Genomic DNA, 25,388 nt, shown 5'->3' with positions numbered 1-25,388 from the left:
GGTTTTGCATTGGAAGGTGGAGATGTCACTTGAGCCTTTGACGTTGCAGGGTCATCCTCCTCCTCTATTATGGACGTTGAGACCTTCTTGGGAGGCTTTGGAGGATCTACAAGGGTCTTACCACTCCTTGTAGTGACGAATTTGGCTTGCTCAAAGTGAGGATTTGGGATGGTACCACTTGGCAGCTTTCCTTGCTCATGAAACTTACCCATAAACTCCACAACTTGACTCATTTGTTTCTTCATCTCATTCACATCCGTGGATATGGCATTGATCGGATTCCCATGATGAGTTTGACCTGCAATCAAAGCTTGAGTAGATTTAGTTAGAGTACGAATCAATTCATCATTAGAAGAAGAAGAAGAATTTGAATTAAAGTTCGAATTAAAAGGAGTAGGGTTAGGAGGTTGAGGCTTTTGATAAAAGCCTTGAGGACGTTGTTGGAAGCCTTGAGGTGCATTTTGAACGTTCTCATTGTCCTTCCAACGAAAATTAGGGTGGTCCCTCCATCCAGGATTGTAAGTATTCGAGAATGGATCATTCCTAGGACGTTGGAACCCTTGCTGGAAACCTATGGCGTTGACACCTTCTTGTCCTCCACTTTCCATGAGTTGAGGGCATTGGTCAGACACATGCCTGATACGATTTGAGCAAGCGCATAATTTAACCCTGAAATGTCATTAGTAGTATAAAGTAAATAGGGATCGTTCTATTCCGGGGATTGAGGGTACACCTGTCATTATCAAACAATTAAACAATTAAAATTAAAACAAAGTATAAAATTCACACGAATTATTTACAACTATTCACACTATTTACGAAATTAAGGGGGGATTTTGTTTTTGGTTTTCTTTTTCCGAAAATAAATACTAAGTTAACTAAATAATTAAAATGCAAAAACATAAAAACATCAATGGGATGTGAGAACAAGGATCAAAGTCGAAACTCATGATTAAAATTGATTCAAGTTCATCATTGTTCATCATAGTCATGCAAGAGGAGTTGATCATGTGAAACGTTAAAAGCAAACAATTCCCCATATTTTACTTTCAATGCTAATTAATCTAAGTGAAAGCACATAGACTAATCCTATCAAACATGCATTCAAGCCCTAGAAAGCTAGTCAATCATACATGTTTAACGCAATAAGCACCTAGAAAGGCTATCAACTCAAATGTGCAACTTAGTATGAAAAAGTCCACCTAATTGCAATCTTCTTTGATTAAATTCGGTTTTTGTACAAAACCTTTACTACTGATTGATTCAAGAACACAAAACCAAAAAGTTGATCCATGTTCTCAAATTCGTAGCAACATTCACATAAAAACCCTAAATGTTTCGAACCATTCAAGATTATCATACAAAAGATTTCTATCATGCAAATTTAATCAAACACTCACACAAAAGCAACCATAAATCGCAATATATGAATCTGAAAATTAACAATTAATCATAAAATTTCAGAAATCAACACTTGTTCAAACATGTGTGTCAACTAGGGCAAAACCAACGAAAATACAAAGCAAAGTTACAAGGAGAATCGGATTACACCGTGATGAAGGTGAGCTGAATGAAGTGATGATGTGGTCTCTTGAATTTCGAAAGCAATCTTCAAGGTGGAGGATGGATGTGATACGCTCAAAGCAAGCGCATAATTTAACCCTGAAATGTCATTAGTAGTATAAAGTAAATAGGGATCGTTCTATTCCGGGGATTGAGGGTACACCTGTCATTGTCAAACAATTAAACAATTAACATTAAAACAAAGTATAATATTCACACATATACACTATTTACGAAATAGGGGGGTATTTTTGATTTTGGTTTTTCTAAGTTAACAAAACAATTAAAATGCAAAAACATAAAAATACAAATGGAATGCAAGAACAAAGATCAAAGTCGAAACTCATGATTAAAATTAATTCAAGTTCATCATTGTTCATCATAGTCATGCAAGAGGAGTTGATCATGTGAAACGTTAAAAGCAAACAATTCCCCATATTTTACTTTCAATGCTAATTAATCTAAGTGAAAGCACATAGACTAATCCTATCAAACATGCATTCAAGCCCTAGAAAGCTAGTCAATCATACATGTTTAACGCAATAAGCATCTAGAAAGGCAATCAACTCAAATGTGCAACTTAGTATGAAAAAGTCCACCTAATTGCAATCTTCTTTGATTAAATTCGGTTTTTGTACAAAACCTTTACTACTTATTGATTCAAGAACACAAAACCAAAAAGTTGATCCATGTTCTTAAATTCGTAGCAACATTCACATAAAAACCCTAAATGTTTCGAACCATTCAAGATTATCATACAAAAGATTTCTATCATGCAAATTTAATCAAACACTCACACAAAAGCAACCATAAATCGCAATATATGAATCTGAAAATTAACAATTAATCATAAAATTTCAGAAATCAACACTTGTTCAAACATGTGTGTCAACTAGGGCAAAACCAACGAAAATACAAACAAAGTTACAAGGAGAATCGGATTACACCGTGATGAAGGTGAGATGAATGAAGTGATGATGTGGTCTCTTGAATTTCGAAAGCAATATTCAAGGTGGAGGATGGATGGTGTTCACGGCTTGTCTTCTTCTTCCTTGGCCTTGCTTGCACTTCGTAGTTGCCCTAGAGGATGGAGAGGAGCACGGCTAGGCTAGAGAGTTTTCTGATTTTTTTCTCAAGTGTAGAACGCAAAGAAGAAGAACCTTTGACGTTGAGAAGAGGGGAGACTATATAGGGGACGGCAACTTGGTCTCCAAGCCGTGTAAGTCTCTAGGGTTTCTCACGGCAAAGTCTTGATAACTCCACATAATTTCCTCCAATGAAATCTTGCCAAGTAAGCCCTATGATGTGTCTCAACCAATCACATAATTTTCTAGAATATCTTCCTAAATAAACTTGCCGAAATTCCTTAAGATATTTTCTGATTTTGCACTTCCAATTCGGCCAAACTTCCTTTAGGGTTTCAAGGAATGTATCTAGACTTCTTTTGAGAGATTTTCGAGTTCAACATATATTCTCCTTCCTTTTATTTCTCCCTCAAAAATCTCCACCGAATTTCTCTTTAATATTCTGATTTTCTACGGCAATTCCTTGTTTCTCTCAATGCTTTGGACGGCAAACCCTTGTAGGGTTTCTTCAATGCGTCACAAACCCTAGTTGCTTGGGCCTTGATGGGCCTTGATCCATTTTGCCGAAAATTCAAAGTGTTCTTGGGCTTCGTTGCTTCATCTTCAAGCCTTCTTATTTTCCAACGCAAAACACTTCATTTCTTTCATTTCTTTTCATAGTTGCGTTGGAAACTTCATTGGTAAGCTCTCCTCCATTTCGCAGGGTTTCCTGGTTGCACTAGAAAAGCTTGTTTCTTCATTTCTGCTCAAATGTGTGGGCCGTTTTCTCTCATATTTGTTCGTCTTGATGTTCGCAAGCTCCTCTTTCCATTCGTGCGTTCATTTCCACTTTTTAGCTCCGAGGTCCTGAAAATAGAAACTAGTATGAAAAATAGAAACTTACCTAATTTGAAAAATAGAAACTTACTAAAAATGAAAAATAGAAAGTTACTAAAATTGAAAAATGGAAACTTGCCAGAAATGAGAAATGAAAACTACAAAAATTGAAACTTTCTAAAAATGGAAAATAGAAACTAAGAAAAATGGAAACTTTCTACAAATAGGAACTTTCCCAATCAAAGAATGGAAAATTTCCTAAACAGAGTTTTACTAAGGAAATGACGCAAGAAATGTAAGGAAATGCATTTAAAACGTCGCATTAAAATGCTCCTATCAAATTCCCCCACACTTAGCTTTTGCTAGTCCCTTAGCAAAATCAAACAAAGACACACACTAAGACTCAACGAAAATTAAAGACTCAAACAAACAAAGACTCTATTGCCCTTCAACTATTTGTCTCAGCAATCTCTTACTTTCACAACACCAAGATTAGCACTTTACCAAGAATCAATGTTTAGGCATTCGAGAGTTAATTAAAACACATAATTCACGTATACACAAGTAGGACTTGGTTGGAACAATGGTGATGGTTTCTGTTAAGCATGCTTCAACAAGTTTGATTCAATTCCTCTCAAGGTATATCCACTCTTTCTTCTCTCAGATCATGGCAATGCTTAAAAGCTTATACACTCAATTATATGTGAAAGATAGCAAGTATATCACATAATGCAAGAAACGAAAGCACAAGTATAATTTTCTTTAAAGATCTCATGAAGGATATCAACTACTTGCACAGATGGACCCAAGCCATAGGTTCAACTCTTGCAACTCATCTCCACATCAAGGGCTGTCCCATCTTAAGGATCAAGAAGGTCTTCTCAAGGGTTGTAATGAGGCCATGGCTCAAGGTTTAAGGAAACGAAGGGTAAGGAAATTAACAAAGTGTCCTAAAAACCTAGTAGAGCTCATGTAAATGTAGAGAGACTTCTAGAAATCCACCAAGTATGCCAAAACGTCACTATCCCATGGGGGTGTTATAAAAGGGGCCTAATGTCTTCATGTTGGGCCCAATCTTCATTGTAAACTTCCCTTGAACTTTCGTGAAATGGACAAAAGCCAAATTTTTCTATAGTGGGCCTTCAATTCAAAACAAACTCCTAAATCACTTAGTATGGGGGACTAGAATCCATAAACATATATTTTTCTTTCTTTCCTTTCTTTTTAGCCGTACACATTTTTCTTTTTCTTTTTCTTTTTCTTTTTCACGGCTTTCACATATTTTTTTCTTTATGGACAAAATTCCCCCACACTTGAACTTTCACCTCTTCTTCTCCTTCATTGTTGACGCCAAAAATCTTCAAGTAAAGTCTCAATTTAGCTCCACTAAGTCCTTAGGACAAAGGGTAGGGTTATAGCTATACTAAGGCTTAGGTTAAAGATTTTAAGGGTGATGAAAGAAAAGGCTTGACGTAGGCTCAAAGGGGTTTATCTAGGGGAGTCCCACGACGGGCACAATTAGGGACACAGGTTCATTTGGCAATGGTGGTAATTCCTAAGGTGCCTCTATCCTTTCCAGAATCAGGGCCATGTATTGATATAACGTCTCAACAAGCACAAGAGCGAATTCTAGCATTCTCTAGTCCATCAAACTTAATCTATGGCAAGTAGTCAATCAAGATGAAAGAATAATGAGATCATCAAAACATCGCCAAGAAATTAAGAATATATATTTTTCATTCACTCCAAGAAAAAGGGACATGGGCACAAATATCTCACATTGGCTTATTAAATCAAAACTCATCTTAACATGCTCATATTCTGTACCTAGGTCATGCAATCCATATCCACTACAAGGCATATATTTTTCATATATCTCAATTAACCAAAGAATACCATTTTAAGTCATCTCAATTTCGTGATCCTCTTTTAGTCATGATTTCAGAGATATAGAATCATCCTAGACAGTTGAAAGGGCATCCTAAGACTCAAAACAAAAACAAAAGCAACGAAATTTTTTTTATTTTTATGACATTTTTCGATTTTTTTGTATTTTTCAATATATGACTCAAAAATAAAAGACTCTCAAAGTATAAATCCCTTCCCCCACACTTAAATATTGCATTGTCCTCAATGTAATCAATTATAAGCATGCAATGAAACACTTAAGCATATAGAGATGGAATTTACGAAAATAAAGTTCAAAGAAAAACAAAAGGCAGAAAATAAAGAAGTAGGGAGGAAAAAGAGCAAATCTGCGTTGAAGGCTCCTCCACAGCTACTTCTGAATTGGGTTGCCTCCCAAGCAGCGCTTAATGTTTATAGTCCTTCAGCCTAGACTTGTACCTCCATTTAATCCTCAAGAGGTGGAACGTTTTGGAGGGGTACTTCCTCCACTTCGTGTTCCACAAACGCCTCATAGTAAGGTTTCAAGCGATGGCCATTCACTTTGAACTCGTTACCTGTTTGTTCACTCTTTATCTGCACAGCTCCATGAGAAAACACATTAGTGATAACAAAAGGTCCAATCCAACGAGAACGAAGTTTACCTGGGAAGAGTTTGAGACGAGAATGGAAAAGAAGAACTTTTTGACCCACAACAAAAGTCTTCCTTCGAATCATTTTATCATGGAATGCCTTAGTCTTTTCTTTATAAATGTTGGCACTTTCGAAAGCATCATTCCTAATCTCCTCTAACTCTTGCAACTGCAGCTTCCTATGAAGCCCAGCTTCATCAAGATCCATGTTGAACTGCTTCACAGCCCACCAAGCTTTGTGCTCTAACTCCACAGGTAAATGGCAAGGTTTGCCATAGACAATTCGATATGGGGACATACCTATGGGAGTCTTATATGCAGTTCTGTAAGCCCACAAAGCATCCTCCAAGCGTTAGGGTTCACAGTCTTTTCCAATATCCCCTTGATCTGACGATTTGAGACTTCAGCTTGCCCACTAGTTTGGGGGTGATAAGGTGTAGAAACCTTATGTGTAACATCATATTTCTTCAACAAGGCCTCAATCGGCCTATTGCAAAAGTGGGATCCACCATCACTAATGAGAACTCTATGCATTCCAAACCTGCTAAAGATGTTAGACTTGATAAAATCTGCAACAACCTTAGAGTCATTAGTTCGAGTGGCCTTTGCTTCCACCCATTTGGAAACATAGTCCACTGCAAGTAAGATATATAAACACCCAAAAGATGAAGGGAAAGGTCCCATGAAATCTATACCCTAGACATCAAATATTTCAACAGTTATGATATTAGACAATGGCATTTGATCTCTAGAGCTTAAATTTCCTGTTCTTTGGCATCTATCACAAGTCAAACAATAAGCATGTGCATCCTTAAATAACGTTGGCCAAAAGAACCCAGACTCTAACACCTTAAACGCAGTCTTTTTAGACCCAAAGTGACCCCCACATGCTTTAGAATGGCAAAAAGAAAGTATGGCGTTATGTTCATGTTCAGGCACACATCTCCTAATCAGTTGATCAGAGCAATATTTCCACAAATAAGGTTCATCCCAAACATATTGCTTAACAGTTTTCTTAAGCCTATCTCTATGAGCACGTGACATGGTATCAGGAATCTTCCTAGAAACAATATAGTTCACAATATCAGCATACCATGGTTCACTTACCTGAAGTCCAAAGAGCTGCTCATCTGGAAACGTCTCCACCAGAGGGAGAGGGTCTTCTGCATGCACCAAACGACTCAAGTGGTCAGCTACCACGTTTTCACTACCCTTGTTGTCCTTGATTTCAACGTCAAACTCTTGTAAGAGTAGGACCCATCTGATAAGCCTTGGTTTCGCCTCCTTCTTGGTCATCAAGTACTTCAAAGCTGCATGGTCAGTATAAATAATCACCTTGGTACCAAGTAAGTAGGAACGAAACTTTTCAAGGGCAAAGACAACTGCAAGGAGCTCCTTCTCTGTGGTGGAGTAATTCATTTGTGCATCATTCAGAGTCCTTGAGGCGTAGTAGATGGCATAGGGTCGTTTGTCCTTCCTTTGCCCCAAAACAGCTCCAACTGCATAGTCAGAGGCATCACACATCAACTCAAAGGGCAAGGACCAATCTGGAGGTAGCATGATGGGGGCTGACGTCAACAACTCCTTAAGCTTGTCAAAAGCATCTTGACATTCCTTGTCAAAGTGAAACGGTACATCCTTCTGGAGTAGTTGGCATAGAGGTCTCGAAATCTTGGAGAAGTCCTTGATAAACCTCCTATAAAAACCTGCATGGCCAAGGAAAGAACGAATCTCTCTCACAGAAGTGGGAGAGGGTAAGTAACGCACAATATCCACCTTGGCCTTATCAACCTCTATCCCCCTAGCAGAAACAATATGTCCTAGAACTATTCCTTGTTTAACCATAAAATGGCATTTCTCCCAATTAAGTACAAGGTTAGTTTCCATGCAACGTTTTAGAATTATTTCCAGATTATTAAGACAATCATCAAAATTCTTTCCAAAAACTGAAAAGTCATCCATGAATACCTCTATGATTTTCTCAATATAATCTGAAAAGATACTTACCATACACCTCTGAAAGGTACCTGGGGCGTTGCAAAGTCCAAAGGGCATACGTCGATAGGCAAATGTCCCAAAGGGGCAAGTGAAGGTTGTCTTCTCTTGGTCTTCATTGGCTATGGCAATCTGATTGTAGCCTGAGTAGCCATCCAAGAAGCAGTAGTAATCATGGTCAGCCAAACGCTCAAGCATCTGATCAATAAATGGAAGAGGAAAGTGATCTTTCCTTGTTGTTGCGTTGAGCTTCCTATAATCAATGCAAACTCTGTGGCATGTGACTGTCCTTTGGGGCACCAGTTCGTTCTCAGCATTTTTCACCACAGTTACCCCAAATTTCTTAGGCACAACCTGAACTGGAGAGACCCACTTGGAGTCTGAAATAGGGTAGATCACCCCACAATCAAGGAGCTTGATGACCTCCTTCTTCACAACTTCCATCATAGGAGGGTTGAGACGACGTTGAGCCTCTCTAGTGGGTTTTGTCCCCTCCTCAAGAAGTATTCGATGGACGCAAGTAGTAGGGCTTATTCCCTTGATATCCGCCAATGTCCATCCTATGGCGGTCTTGTGTTTCTTCAACATCTCCACCAATCTCTCCTCTTGAGACGAAGTAAGAGAGGAGGACACAATCACTGGTAAAGTCTCCTTGTCTCCTAAGTAGACATACTTCAAGTGGTTTGGTAGAGGTTTAAGTTCAAGTTCTGGTGCCTGAACCACTGAAGGTAAAGTCTTATTAGCAGATAACTGAATGGACAAGGGTGAAGTAGACTTACCTACATAGGGTGAAGCTTCAAGGAATGAGACGTTTTCAATGATCTTTCCTTCACAAGTGTCCTTCAATTCCTCCTCTGAGATAATGGCACCACCTTTTGTGTACCCTACTCCTTGTTCGAGTGTTGTGGCTAGGGTATCCTCATTCATGGCATCAAACATTTTCTGGGCAAGATCATCTAAAATATCAAGAGAATAACAATCATTTATATTGATAGGAGCATTTTAATGCGACGTTTTAACTGCATTTCCTTACATTTCTTGCGCCATTTCCTTAGTAAAACTCTGTTTAGGAAAGTTTCCATTCTTTGATTGGGAAAGTTCCTATTTGTAGAAAGTTTCCATTTTTCTTAGTTTCTATTTTCCATTTTTAGAAAGTTTCTATTCTTATAGTTTTCATTTCTCATTTCTGGCAAGTTTCTATTTTTCATTTTTAGTAACTTTCTATTTTTCATTTTTGGTAAGTTGCTATTTTTCAAATTAGGAAAGTTTCTATTTCTCATACTAGTTTCTATTTTCAGGACCTCCGAGCTAGAAAGTGGAAATGAACTCACAAATGGAAAGAGGAGCCTGCGAACATCAAGACAAACAAATATGAGAGAAAACGGTCCACACATTTGAGCAGAAATGAAGAAACAAGCTTTCCTAGTGCAACCAGGAAACCCTGCGAAATGGAGGAGAGCTTACCAATGAAGTTTCCAACGCAACTATGAAAAGAAATGAAGAAAATAAAGTGTTGTGACGTTGGAAGATGACATGGCATAGAAGTGACGCATGGAGGCCCAAAAACTCTCAAGACTTGTTGGATTTTTGGCTAATTGGATAAAAGCCCACCAAAGCCCATGGAACTAGGGTTTGTGACGCAAACCCTAGCCCTAAAGATGTTTTGCCGTGAATTTGCAAGAGAGAAACAAGGAAGAGGCGTCCAAAAATCAGAAATTAAAAAGAGATTTCTAGGGAGATTATCTAGGGCTATTTTTATGGAAAGAAAATACTTGGAGATAAACCCTAGATGCTTTGCCGTGAAAAAGGAAGAGGTAAACAAGGGAGAACGTGAAATTCCTAGGGTTTTGGACGGCAAAGATATTCCCTAGAGAGTTTTAAGGAAAGAGAAAAAGGTGGAGACCAAGAAAAGCTCAAATGAAGACTAGATACATTCCTACATTCCCTAAAGAGTTTTGGCCGAATTTAAAGACAGAAAATCAGAAATTATCTCAAGAATTTCGGCAAGAAAATCAAGGGAAATATTCTAGGAAATTATGTGATTGGTTGAGACACCTCATAGGGCTTATGTGGCAAGAAGTCATTGGAGGAAATTATGTGGAAGTGCAAGCAATTGCCGTGAGCTTTTCTAGGGTTTTGGACGGCATGGAGACCTAGGGGCCGTCCCCTATATATTCCTCTCTTCTCTCAACGTCAAGGGTTCCTCTTCTTTGCGTTTTATACTTGAGAAAAAAATTCAGAAAACTCTCTAGCCTAGCCGTGCTCCTCTCCATCCTCTAAGGCAACCACGAAGTGCAAGCAAGGCCAAGGAAGAAGAAGACAAGCCGTGAACACCATCCATCCTCCACCTTGAAGATTGCTTTCGAAATTCAAGAGACCACATCATCACTTCATTCATCTCACCTTCATCACGGTGTAATCCGATTCTCCTTGTAACTTTGTTTGTATTTTCGTTGGTTTTGCCTTAGTTGACACATATGTTTGAACAAGTTTTGGTTTCTGAAATTTTATGATTAATTGTTAATTTTCAGATTCATATATTGCGATTTATGGTTGCTTTTGTGTGAGTGTTTGATTAAATTTGCATGATAGAAATCTTTTGTATGATAATCTTGAATGGTTCGAAACATTTAGGGTTCTTATGTGAATGTTGCTACGAATTTAAGAACATGGATCAACTTTTTGGTTTTGTGTTCTTGAATCGAATAAGTAGTAAAGGTTTTGTACAAAAACCGAATTTAATCAAAGAAGATTGCAATTAGGTGGACTTTTTCATACTAAGTTGCACATTTGAATTGATAGCCTTTCTAGATGCTTAATGCGTTAGACATGTATGATTGACTAGCTTTCTAGGGCTTGAATGCATGTTTGATAGGATTAGTCTATGTGCTTTCACTTAGATTAATTAGCGTTGAAAGTAAAATATGGGAAATTGTTTGCTTTGAACGTTTCACATGATCAATTCCTCTTGCATGACTATGATGAACAATGATGAACTTGAATCAATTTTAATCATGAGTTTCGCCTTTGATCTTTGTTCTCACATCCCATTTATAATTTTATGTTTTTGCATTTTAATTATTTTGTTAACTTAGTTTTATTTTCAGAAAAACCAAAATCAAAAACCCCCTTTTTAATTCGTAAATATTGTGCATATGTGTGAATATTATACTTTGTTTTAATTTTAATTGTTTAATTGTTTGACAATGACAGGTGTACCCTCAATCCCCGGAATAGAACGATCCCTATTTACTTTATACTACTAATGACATTTCAGGGTTAAATTATGCGCTTGCTTTGAGCGTATCATATATCAAGAGGATACCTCATGGCTTCAAAAATGTTGAAGCCAATAACGTCACCATCAAACTCCATGGTGAGAGAGCCTGCATACACATCTATCTTCGTCCTAGCTGTCCTTAAGAAAGGACGTCCCAAAAGCAAAGGAGTGGAACTCACAGGGGAGTCCTCCATTTCCAACACATAAAAATCAGCTGGGAAGATAAGATGGTTAACATGCACAAGCACATCCTCCAACAAACCTCTAGGGTAGGCATTGGATCTGTCAGCTAACTGAATGATAACATTATCAGATTTAAGTTCCCCTAGACCTAGGGTTTCATAAACAGAATAGGGCATAACATTAACAGATGCACCTAGATCTAGCATGGCATTCTTAAATCTGGAGTTACCAATAGTACATGGAATAGTAAAGCTTCCAGGATCCTTACACTTTGGAGGAATCTTCCTCTGAATCAAGGCAGAAACGTTCTCACTTACCTTTACCACCTCCTTTTCACGGTTTACTCTCCTAGTAATGCAAAGCTCTTTAAGGAACTTGGCGTACTTAGGGACTTGTTTGATGGCCTCCAGGAGGGGTAAGTTTACTTGCACCTTCTTGAAAGTTTCCAAGATAGCTTGGTCACTTTCATCCTTCTTTGATTTGGCAAACCTGCGTGGAAAGGGCATGCAAGAAGAAGAAGGGTTAGCAATAACCGAATTTGATAAGTTAGAATTAATACCTTGAATTACCGGTTTTGCCTTTAGTGGTGAGGACGCCTTGATTTCTTCCTTGGACGTTGCAGGGTCCTTTTCAATACCCAACTTTGTGGGTTCATGGTCTTCCTCAATCTCTATGCTCACTTGGGTCTTCTTGGGCGGCTTGGGTTGATCCACAAATGGCCTTCCACTCCTTGTAGTCACAACTGATGCATTCTCCACATTACCCTTAGGATTAGGTATTGTGACACTAGGGAGCTTCCCATTCTCATGAATCTTGCTCATGAAGTCCACAACTTGGCCCATCTGCTTCTTGAGTTCTGCAATGTCCTTAGTATGGGTCTGTTGTCCTTGGATCAAAGCCTGAGTGGAGTTTGTCAAGGCTTGTGTAGAGCTAGTCAAGGCTTCCAATGCCTTATCATAATGAGAATTGGAATTCCCAGAGTTCTGTGGAGGAGGAGGCATGTAAGGCCTTTGAAAAGATGATCCTTGAAATGAAGGCCCTTGAGGACGTTGGAAGTTCCCACCATGAGGATTCTGAGTGTTTTCATTGTTGGTCCACTTGAAGTTGGGATGGTCCCTCCATCCAGGGTTGTAGGTATTGGAATAAGGATCATACTTAGGACGTTGAGGTCCTCCCTGATATCCACCTTGAAATCCTCCAATAGCATTTGCGGATTCCCATCCTCCATTCTCATTGAGTTGAGGGCACTGATCTGTAACATGCCCTTGCATAGAGCATACCCCACAAGCTATTGGTGCACCAATTCCCTTAGAAGTGACGACTTGGTTCATTAGGAGAGTGAGCTTGTTCAATTGATCCTCAATGGCATTATTCCTGCCCACTTCATGCACCTTTCGAATGGAGTGCCCTATACCCTCATATTGTTGATTGTTGAGGGCACGATTCTCAATAAGTTCCTTTCCAGCTGCAGGTGACTTGTCCACAAAAGCTCCTCCAGCTGCAGCATCAAGCATTTGCCTCTCTAAGGGTAAGAGTCCCTCATAAAAGCATGTAAGTAGGGTCTCATCCTTCATCTGATGTTGAGGACATTGGGCAAGTAAGGAATTGAACCTCTCATAGTAGGCAGCATAAGACTCATCTGGGGCTTGTTCAATTCCACTGAGCTTCTTCCTGAGTGCGATGACCTTTGAAGCTGGGAAGTATTTTTCCAAGAAGGCCTTCCTCATTGTGTCCCAAGAGGTGATACGTCCAGCAGGAATCTCATATAGCCAATCTTTGGCTCTGTCAGCTAAGGAGAATGGGAATGCCTTCATCTTCAGAATATTTTCATCTGCTCCTTGTGGTTGCATGTTAGAACACACAACCTGGAATGCTCTAAGATGCTTGTGGGCGTCCTCCATAGGAAGCCCATGGAACATAGGGAGTTGATGCAATAGTCCACTCTTTAGTTCAAACTCTGCTTGTCTTCCTGCTGCAGGGGCAGGGTACACAATGCCTATAGGGGGTCCTCCCTCGACTGTTGCTGTGGATAGTTCCCTAATGGATGCCATTCTCTCTTCTTGAACTTCTTCAGGTGGTGGTGAAGGTGGTGGTGTAGAGTTAGACGAAACCACAGGTGAAGGTGAACGTGAAGGAGGAGATGGAGTAGGTGTAGGTGATGTAGATTCCTCAGAAGAATAGATTCTCTTCCCTTGCTCGTTAAACTTGTACTCTTTGAATTGCAAGGAGGAAGGTCTTCTGTACTCAAGTGTAGGAGGATTTTTCAAACGAGCGAGCCTTTCTTCAATCTCTTGTTTGGTAGGGATTTTAGAGGACTCGGACATTCATGGAATTCCTGAACAACATTAAGATGTACAAAAGTGAGTAACTTACGAAAATAAACAAAATACAAGTTAATATTTTCATACAAAAACGTCACTATTCACAATGCAACAAAAGAGACTTGCAAAGTTTGTACAAGTAAGAGAAGTATAAAACAAACCAATTTACACGTGAAGGTTATGTACAAGCATTTTATTTTTGTCATGGAAATGTCATAAACAAAGTTAATAACTCAATTGATTCCAAGTTGTAAGTCGAGCCCAATAGAAACCACTACTATTGGTGAGCTACGATATAAGGATAGTCGCTTAGACATAAGTCACTTTCCTTTGTTTCAGAAGGCCAGATAGCCAGATTAAGAGGTAAGTGAGAGGGAGGACTCATTTTGGTGATACTACGGAGGCTACTCCCTCATTGAGGTTTACGCCCCTATCGGCTACTTCCACATTGTGGTTTACACACAGTCTGTAGTATCTCTGAGATCCAATTTGAACCCATCACCCAGGGTCTCAACCTAAGACACCATCTGTAATGCCCCTTACTCAGCTTGGAAATTACTCATGTGTTAAACTGTTCTCCAAGTGCTAATAAAGGCCGCCCTCAACCTCATACGACCTTAGAAAGGTACGAATGAAGGGTTAAGGCCAATATTAACAAAAGGGCCCTTGTCTACTCATACGATTTTACACACTCACAACAATTAAGTAATTAACAAAATTTATAACTCCATTTTTATTTTCTTTAAGTATAATTCTTTACAAATATAATTAGACAAAACAAGTACCAAAACTTTCACACATGTACAAAAACGTCACTATTTACAACAACTTTTTTTTTTTTTTTTTTTTCCGTTTTCTTTTCTCTTTTTCTTCTTTTATTTTTAAAATTATTTTCAACACTTAGGTACGGGAACAGGGAATCTCAGAGTGCAATGGGCTGTAACAGCTTCCTTTCCGAGATTATGTTTAATCCAATATACCTTAAGTGTCACAACAATTTCTTACATTTTCTTTTGTCATAAATATTATTGATATCAAATCTAATTCCAAGCGGTAAATCAAGTGGACGTGCGGCCCAAGTATAGTCGTCTAGACACTAAGTCCCTCCTACATCCTTTGGGCAACCTTACTGAAATGGCCAGGTAGGGGAGGGCGAACACAAGAGGTAGGATCCATTTTGGGATAGGCTACTCCCTCATTGAGGTTTACGCCCATTTGTAAGCACTTCTGAATCCAGAACCCGTTATGAACGTTGTCCCCTTCCTAGACACCATCTCACATAGGCTATACTTACTTGGATATAAAAGGTCCTAAGTGTGAAGACAGTTCAATGAATGTTAATAAAGGCCGCCCTCAACCTTAAGGGACCTGAACTAGGTACCAATAAGGGGTTTAGGCCAATATTAATAAACACGACTTCACCTATTCCTTCTTTAATTTACAACTAACAATTAAACTTGTGTTCAACAATAAAAATAACAACCTAAGTAATTAATTAACTAATTTTCGACAATTACAAAATAATTAACAAGTAATTTTTTTTTTTTTTTCGGTCACATTATAAACAAAACAAAACAAATATTCACAATATGACAAATGATTTTTCAATCCCCGGCAACGGCGCCAAAAATTGACACGCTCAAAGCAAGCGCATAATTTAACCCTGAAATGTCATTAGTAGTATAAAGTAAATAGGGATCGTTCTATTCCGGGGATTGAGGGTACACCTGTCATTGTCAAACAATTAAACAATTAAAATTAAAACAAAGTATAATATTCACACATATACACATTATTTACGAATTCAAAGGGGGGTTTTTGGTTTTGGTTTTCAGAAAATAAACTAAGTTAAGAAAACAAATAAAACTAAGTTAACTAAATAATTAAAATGCAAAAACATAAAAACATCAATGGGATGTGAGAACAAGGATTAAAGTCGAAACTCATGATTAAAATTAATTCAAGTTCATCATTGTTCATCATAGTCATGCAAGAGGAGTTGATCATGTGAAACGTTAAAAGCAAACAATTCCCCATATTTTACTTTCAATGCTAATTAATCTAAGTGAAAGCACATAGACTAATCCTATCAAACATGCATTCAAGCCCTAGAAAGCTAGTCAATCATACATGTTTAACGCAATAAGCACCTAGAAAGGCTATCAACTCAAATGTGCAACTTAGTATGAAAAAGTCCACCTAATTGCAATCTTCTTTGATTAAATTCGGTTTTTGTACAAAACCTTTACTACTTATTGATTCAAGAACACAAAACCAAAAAGTTGATCCATGTTCTTAAATTCGTAGCAACATTCACATAAAAACCCTAAACGTTTCGAACCATTCAAGATTATCATACAAAAGATTTCTATCATGCAAATTTAATCAAACACTCACACAAAAGCAACCATAAATCGCAATATATGAATCTGAAAATTAACAATTAATCATAAAATTTCAGAAACCAACACTTGTTCAAACATATGTGTCAACTAGGGCAAAACCAACGAAAATACAAACAAAGTTACAAGGAGAATCAGATTACACCGTGATGAAGGTGAGATGAATGAAGTGATGATGTGGTCTCTTGAATTTCGAAAGCAATCTTCAAGGTGGAGGATGGATGGTGTTCACGGCTTGTCTTCTTCTTCCTTGGCCTTGCTTGCACTTCGTAGTTGCCCTAGAGGATGGAGAGGAGCACGGCTAGGCTAGAGAGTTTTCTGAATTTTTTCTCAAGTGTAGAACGCAAAGAAGAAGAACCTTTGACGTTGAGAAGAGGGGAGACTATATAGGGGACGGCAACTTGGTCTCCAAGCCGTGTAAGTCTCTAGGGTTTCTCACGGCAAAGTCTTGATAACTCCACATAATTTCCTCCAATGAAATCTTGCCAAGTAAGCCCTATGATGTGTCTCAACCAATCACATAATTTTCTAGAATATCTTCCTAAATAAACTTGCCGAAATTCCTTAAGATATTTTCTGATTTTGCACTTCCAATTCGGCCAAACTTCCTTTAGGGTTTCAAGGAATGTATCTAGACTTCTTTTGAGAGATTTTCGAGTTCAACATATATTCTCCTTCCTTTTATTTCTCCCTCAAAAATCTCCACCGAATTTCTCTTTAATATTCTGATTTTCTACGGCAATTCCTTGTTTCTCTCAATGCTTTGGACGGCAAACCCTTGTAGGGTTTCTTCAATGCGTCACAAACCCTAGTTGCTTGGGCCTTGATGGGCCTTGATCCATTTTGCCGAAAATTCAAAGTGTTCTTGGGCTTCGTTGCTTCATCTTCAAGCCTTCTTATTTTCCAACGCAAAACACTTCATTTCTTTCATTTCTTTTCATAGTTGCGTTGGAAACTTCATTGGTAAGCTCTCCTCCATTTCGCAGGGTTTCCTGGTTGCACTAGAAAAGCTTGTTTCTTCATTTCTGCTCAAATGTGTGGGCCGTTTTCTCTCATATTTGTTCGTCTTGATGTTCGCAAGCTCCTCTTTCCATTCGTGCGTTCATTTCCACTTTTTAGCTCAGAGGTCCTGAAAATAGAAACTAGTATGAAAAATAGAAACTTACCTAATTTGAAAAATAGAAACTTACTAAAAATGAAAAATAGAAAGTTACTAAAATTGAAAAATAGAAACTTGCCAGAAATGAGAAATGAAAACTACAAAAATAGAAACTTTCTAAAAATGGAAAATAGAAACTAAGAAAAATGGAAACTTTCTACAAATAGGAACTTTCCCAATCAAAGAATGGAAACTTTCCTAAACAGAGTTTTACTAAGGAAATGACGCAAGAAATGTAAGGAAATGCATTTAAAACGTCGCATTAAAATGCTCCTATCAAAGGATCACTTCCCTTTGCCATTCATTGATCAAATGCTTGAGCGGTTAGCTGGTCATGAGTTCTATTGCTTCTTGGATGGGTATTCTGGGTACAACCAAATCGCCATTGCTAATGAGGACCAAGAGAAAACGACATTCACATGCCCCTTTGGGACGTTTGCCTACAAAAGGATGCCCTTTGGACTTTGCAACGCTCCAGGTACGTTTCAAAGATGCATGGTAAGTATTTTTTCTGATTTTATTGAGAAAATTATTGAAATATTTATGGATGATTTTTCGGTTTTTGGTAAAGACTTTGATGATTGCTTAAATAACTTAGAATTAATACTTAGGCGTTGTGAAGAGACTAATCTTGTGCTTAATTGGGAAAAATGTCACTTTATGGTGAAACAAGGGATAGTCTTAGGGCATATTGTTTCAAAACGTGGAATAGAAGTTGATAAAGCTAAAGTAGATCTTGTTAAGTACTTACCATACCCCACAAGTGTGAGGGAGGTCCGCTCTTTTCTTGGACATGCAGGTTTCTACAGGCGCTTCATCAAGGACTTCTCCAAGATTTCTAGGCCTCTATGTCGTCTACTACAGAAGGAAGTGGCGTTTGAGTTTAAGGAGGATTGCAAGGATGCATTCAATGCTTTAAAGGAGCTTCTGACGTCTGCTCCTATCATGCTTCCACCAGATTGGTCTCTTCCGTTTGAGATCATGTGCGACGCCTCAGACTATGCCATTGGGGCCGTGCTAGGCCAAAGGAAGGACAAGAAGCCCTATGCCATCTACTATGCGTCAAGAACCCTCAATGATGCTCAACTCAACTACTCTACAACTGAAAAAGAACTTTTAGCTGTTGTTTTTGCCTTAGAAAAATTTCGATCTTATTTATTGGGTACTAAAGTTATTATTTACTCTGATCATGCAGCTTTAAGGTACCTAATGTCAAAGAAGGAGGCAAAACCAAGGCTAATTCGTTGGATACTCTTGCTTCAAGAGTTTGATGTGGAGATCAAGGATAAGAAGGGCTCTGACAACGTTGTGGCAGACCACTTGAGCAGACTTGTGAGTGAGGAGGACGCCATACCTATAGTGGAGATGTTTCCGGATGAACAACTCTTCAGAATTCAGGTAAGTGAACCTTGGTATGCAGATATTGTTAATTACTTGGTGTCTAAAACGTTCCCTAGTGATATGCTGCATGCTCAACGTGAAGGACTTAAGTCTAAAGCTAAACAATTTGTTTGGGATGATCCTTACTTGTGGAAATATTGTTCTGATCAGTTAATAAGGAGATGTGTGCCTAATAATGAACAAAAAGCTATACTAGAGTTTTGTCATGCTAAACAATGTGGTGGTCACTTTGGCTTTAATAGAACATCTAGGAAGGTGTTGGAATCTGGTTTTTATTGGCCTACTTTGTTTAAAGATGCATATGAATTCTGTATGACATGTGATAGATGCCAGCGAACTGGAAACTTAGGACCTAAAGATCAAATGCCTTTAAATTCTATAATCATTGTCGAAATTTTTGATGTTTGGGGTATAGATTTTATGGGTCCTTTTCCTTCATCTAATGGTTTTCTTTATATTCTCTTGGCTGTTGATTATGTTTCTAAGTGGGTGGAAGCGATAGCCACCAGGACTAATGATTCTAAAGTTGTTGCAGAGTTTATACAGTCTAATATTTTTAGTAGGTTTGGCATGCCTCGTGCACTCATTAGTGATGGAGGTTCTCACTTTTGCAACAAGACCATTGAGGCTTTGCTTAGGAAGTACAACGTAAACCATAGGGTTTCTACACCTTATCATCCTCAAACGAGTGGACAAGCAGAAGTTTCAAATAGGGAGATCAAGAGGATACTTGAGAAAACCGTGGGGCCTTCAAGGAAGGATTGGAGCAAACGACTGGAGGATGCATTGTGGGCGTATAGGACAGCCTTTAAAACGCCAATAGGGATGTCACCATTTCGGTTGGTGTATGGGAAAGCTTGTCACTTACCCGTGGAGTTGGAGCATAAGGCTTGGTGGGCCGTGAGGAGGTTTAACATGGACTTGGATGAAGCTGGACTTCATAGGAAATTGCAACTCAATGAGCTCGAGGAAATTCGAAATGATGCCTATGAAAATGCACGGATTTACAAGGAAAAGACAAAGGCTTTTCATGATAAGATGATTCGTGGAAAGACCTTTGTAGTTGGTCAAAAAGTTCTTTTATTTCATTCTAGATTACGACTCTTTCCTGGTAAGTTACGTTCTAGATGGGTTGGTCCTTTTATTGTTACTAATGTTTTTCCTCATGGTGCTATACAGATACGAAGTAACACTACTGGAGCTGAGTTCAAGGTGAATGGCCATCGTCTTAAGCCTTATTATGAGGCGTTTGTGGAGCACAATGTGGAGGATGTACCCCTCCAAGAGGCGCCAGACTTTAAACATTAAGCGCTGCATGGGAGGCAACCCATTTCATCCGTAGCTGTGGAGGAGCCATCAACGCAGATTTGCTTTCTTGAACTCTTCCCTTCTCTTTTAATTTCGTACACTTTGTTTTTGTTTTAGGATTTGTTGCGTTATCTCTTATGCCATGCTTGCTTGATGCTTTGTATGCTTTATACTTGTTTATACATTGAGGACAATGCATGATTTAAGTGTGGGGGAAGGGTATAACGTTTCACTTCATTTTTAGATAGCTAGTTTTTGTGGTCTAAAAAAAAAAAAAAAACAAAAAACAAAATAAAACATCGGAAAAATCAGAAAATAAAAAAAAATTTGCGTTAACTTTGTTTAGGTTTTTGTTTCGGTTTTATACTTGTGTTCTTTGTTTGTTTGTTTTGTTTTGTTATTGTAAGAGTCAAAATGAATTTTGGGTAAATATCTTCTTCATCGTAGGCGCATCCAATGGGATGTGATGTCTAAGGTCTAGTTTGGATATGAGAAATGCTGACAAAGGGTCTCGTCCCCTGTCAATCAAGTGAGCTGAGCTCCGCCAAAATCGTTCCTCTCTTCACCTGGTCATGTTCCAAAGGAGTTACCGAAAGGAGAAGGGAAATAACCCTAAGTCCAAACGTTTTTGTCATGTTTGTTGCGTCACTTTTGTGTGTTGTTTTTGTTTTGTTTTGTGATCGAGTCTTAGAATGCCCTTTTAACTGTCTAGGATGTGCTTATATCTCTGAAATTAAGGCTAAAAGAGGATCATAAGATTGGGATAATGTTTGATGATATTCTTTGGTTAATTATGATTTATGAAAAGCATATGAATGTGTAGTAGATATGGTGCATGCGTAACTTTGGTACAGAATATGAACATGTGGAAGATAAGTTATGATTCATAATAACCCCTTGTGAGAATTTGAGCCATGTGCCCTTTCTTTGTGAGTGATTAACGAAAAAAATGATTATACTCTTATTTTCTTGGCGATGATTTTGTTGATCCCATTATTCTTTCATCTTGATTGATTACATGCCATAGCTCTTTAATGGACTAGAGAATGCTAGAATTCACTGTTATGCTTGTTGAGACTTTTATGATCAATACATGTCCCTGATTCTGGAAAGGATAAAGGCAACTTAGGATTTTCACCACCATTGCCAAATATAGCCTGTGTCCCCATTTGTGCCCGTCGCGGGACCCCCCTAGTTAACCATTTTGAGCCTACATTGAACCTTTTCTTTCATCACCCTCGAAATTCTTTAACCCTTAACCTTAGTATAGTTATATCTTTACCCTTTGTTCTAAAGACTTAGTGGAGCATATTTTCGAGACTTTGCTTGGAGTTTTGGCGTCAAGGATGAATTTTGAAGGCATGAAGAAGTTCAAGTGTGGGGGTAGACTTGTCCATATGAATATTTGTAAGTAATTGCCGAAAAAAAGAAAGAAAAAAAAAGAAATCGAAAAAAAACAAGAATATGTTTTCGGCAATTAATTGAAAAAAAAAAAATGTGTTATTATTGTTTAAGTTCTATGGATTTTAGTTCCCTATACTTAGTGGATTTGGAGTATGTTTAAATTGAAGGCCCATTGTTGAAAATTTGGTCTTTGTCCGTTTCACACTTGTTCAAAAGAAGGTTAGAATGAAGTATGGGTCCAACATGATGGCACTTGGCCCTTTTATAAGCCTAAAGGATACATGACGTTTTGCTAAGCATGGTGGATTTCGAAGATAGTCTCTCTACATCAGCAAGTGCTCTGCTAGGTTTTTAGGATACTTTGTGATTTTCTTATCCCTTCGTTTCTTTTAACCTTAAGTCTTGGCCCCATTACAACCCTTAATTGTAAGACCTCTTTGATCCTTAAGATGGGACAGCCTTTGATGTGGAGATGAGTTATAACTGTTGAACTTATGGCTTGGGTTCATTCGTGCATGTAGTTGATATCTTTCATGAGATCTTTAAAAGAAAAAGAAAAATATATATGCTTTCGTTTCTTATGTATGTGATCTACTTTGTAATCTTTCACATATACGTGAGTGAATAAGCTTTTAAGCATGAGCCTTGAATCTGAGAGAACAAAGAGTGATATATCTATGTGAGGTTGAATCATGACTTGTTTGAAATGTGTTGAGCTAAACCATCACCACTGTTTACTCCCAAGTCTTACATGCTTATATGTGGATTATGTTTTGTAATTAGCTCTTGAATATCTTGAAGATGTGATGATTGGTTAAGTGCTAATCTTGGTGACTTGAAAGTATGAGATTGCTGAGACAATATGTTAAAGGGCTTAGAAGTCATTGTGTTTGTGACGTTTGTATTTTTGTTTTTGATTTTTGATTTTCGTTTGAGTCTTGATTTTTGTCTAAGTGTCTTTTGCGTTTTCTTTTGTTTGAGTCTTTGTGTTTTTGTGTTTTCGTTTCCATACTTAGTTTATTTTTGTTAGTTTTCTTTGTTTTTGTTTCTTAGTCTTTTGGTTTGTTATGTTGATTTTGCTAAGGGACTAGCAAAAGCTAAGTGTGGGGGAATTTGATAGGAGCATAAAATGCGACGTTTATAATGTTTAAACCCTATATTTTGCTAAGTTATTTCCTTTAACTTGATCAATTTAACTTAGTTAGTGTTTTTACAGGTAAAATGGAGTCTCAAAGTCCAAAAATGGCTAAGGAAGGCACAAGTGGCGCAGAAATGGAAATAAATGAAGAAATAGAAGTTTTCCCAGTTTGACTAGGAAAAGGAATCCCAGTTGAAGTAGGAGTCTGAAGCTGACTTGGACTAGGAGTTCTACTTGGACAAGGAAACCCAATTCTACTCAGATAAGGAAATCTAGTATGACAAGGAGTCCCTGTTGGATAAGGATTACTCAAGAAGGTTCCGGAAGAGTGTAGAAGTATCTCGGAAAAGAAAGCAGTATTCAACTAGGAAACCTACTTAGATATGGATTTCTACTCATACTAGGAGAGCCTTGGAACGTTCATGAAGTATCTAGAAGTCTCAAGAATGGTCATATGACGTGCACATGGAAGAGAAAGCAACAAGGAATTCGGATTTCAAAGCAATATGGAGTTTGGATTTCTTGTTGAGTAAGGATTGAATTGCCGTGAGATTCTTGAAGGTTCTAGGGAGTTCTTGACGTTTCATTCTTCAACAAGGCGTGGAAGACATGTGAGAGGCATGTGATGTGAAGGAAAATCGAATTAGACTTAAGTTGTGCTTTAAAAGTCAAATCCATTACAGATTCGGATTACTGCCTGTGCAGATCAGTCAACTTCAACGGAGCATAGAAAATTGCTCAGAGCTCAGAAAATTATGATCTTTATATGGTTGGAAAGCTACAGATGTTTAGTTTCCAGAACGTTTTACAGCTCGTCGATATCTATTTTCTAGAAGAAGTTATGGCCGTTTTAGTGCACTGAGGTCAAGTCTGCCGGAAATCTGTTTTGTGCCAAACAAGTCCTAAATCAACACAAACTTGGAGAAACCAAGTAGAAACGAATTGGGAGTGCTTTGAGACGTTCTCCTATATATACCTAGTGTATTTGACGTCTCAAAGTTCATAATTTTCTCCACAATTTCGTATTCTCACTTGTTCTCTCTAGTTTTTCAGGGTTCGCAATCTTCAAGGAGCATAGCCGTGACCATCCACCTTCCTAGCCGTGTTCATCACTTGTGCACCATCTTGAATCTGCTTTGGACCTTGGGACGTGATCAAGGGTTGTCCACACCATCATCTTTTCATGTATTTTCACGGTTGTGGCTTTCTTGTAGTTAGAATTTCTGCTTTGGAATTTCTGTTGTTTAAACCGAAACTATGATGTGACAAAACCTATTTTTGGATTCGATTTTGATGTTCTTTTCATGTTTGATGTGTTTATGTGTTCTTGACTTTTGTTGGTTGCCGAATTGATAGAATGATAATCTGAATTTTGTGCTTCATTACATGTTAACGATTCACTTGGTCTGACAAACATAATAGGATGACTTGCATGTAACTTGCTAGTAATTAGGTTTATGCTTGGTAAACTCTAATTCAAAAAGTAGTAAAGGCTTGCTTTGAGTCGGAAATCAGATTATGCATGTGATGAATAGAATTGACACGCTTGGATTTGCATGTTCATCAATTCTTTCTTGAACTTAATGATTTGAAAACGAATTTGCAACGTATGTGTGTGTTCGGGTTTTCAAAATAAAATTGATTTGGTGCTTTGCTATTTCGATTTGACTTAAGAAAGAAAGTTAAAAGGGACATTGGTTGCTTTGATCTTTGTGTCTTGGTTGATGGCGTTCTTGGTAATAAACAAGATTAAGGGATGCATGAATATGTTGTTCTTGATTGGTTCTTGATAAGTTGTTTTCCGAAAATTCTTCTTTTCCCACCTTTGTATAGAAACGATTTTAATCTTTTATTTGTTTTCTAAAATTTCTGTTTTCAATCTATAAAACCCCCCCCCCCCCTATCTTTTATGTTATGTGTTTTTGTATATTTGTAAATAATTAAAATTAACTTAGAGTTTTTAGGTAGCATGTTCATATAAATAAAGAATAAAATAAAAAATGTTTTTAAATTCGTGAATAGTGTCTCCGTGAATAGTAAATATGTGTTAGTGTTTTCTAGGAATTAATTTAGTGGTTTTTAGGAAATTGTCTTGTGTTTTTTAGGGATTGCTAAAAAATAGGGATTTCTTTGGTGTTTTTTAGGAATTGTGTTTCTTAGGGATTTTTGGTGGTGTTCTTTAGGGATTTTTGTTTCCTTGTTGTATATGGATTCCCTATGTGATATGGATTTGTAAATTGTGTATAAATAGGAGTGGGATTTCCAAAACCTTTTCTAACTTGTTTTCTCTCTAATTTCGGCATTGCCTATATATATACTTGTGATTTTCGTTTCTTTCTCTCATTCCTTTGTTTTCTAATTCGTGTGAATGTAAGATTACTCTCTAACTCTTTGTTGTTTTATAATTCTTTCCTTGTAAACTTGTAATTTTCGTGTGAATTTGTCAAGTGTTCTTTTAATTTTCGTAACTTGTATATTGTTTTATTAATTTGTTTCTCACATGTTAGCACCCTCAATCCCCGGTTTAGAACGATCCCTGCTTATCCTATACTAACGCTCGACATTTTCAGGGTTTAAATTGACGATGCTTTTGCACGTATCAACAACTTAGTATGGAAAAGTCCACCTAATTGCAATTCTCTTTAATTAAATTCGATCTTTGTACAAAACCTTTACTACTTTGATTCAAGTTTACACAAAACAAAAAGTTGATTTTATGTTCTTGAACCTAGCACCATTCATATCGAAACCCTAAGTGTTTGCAACCACATAAGATTAAAATACAAAACTTATCTA

Source organism: Rosa rugosa, chromosome 5, assembly GCF_958449725.1.
Source record: "Rosa rugosa chromosome 5, drRosRugo1.1, whole genome shotgun sequence".
Lineage (NCBI taxonomy): Eukaryota > Viridiplantae > Streptophyta > Magnoliopsida > Rosales > Rosaceae > Rosa > Rosa rugosa.
This window is presented reverse-complemented; position numbering follows the sequence as displayed.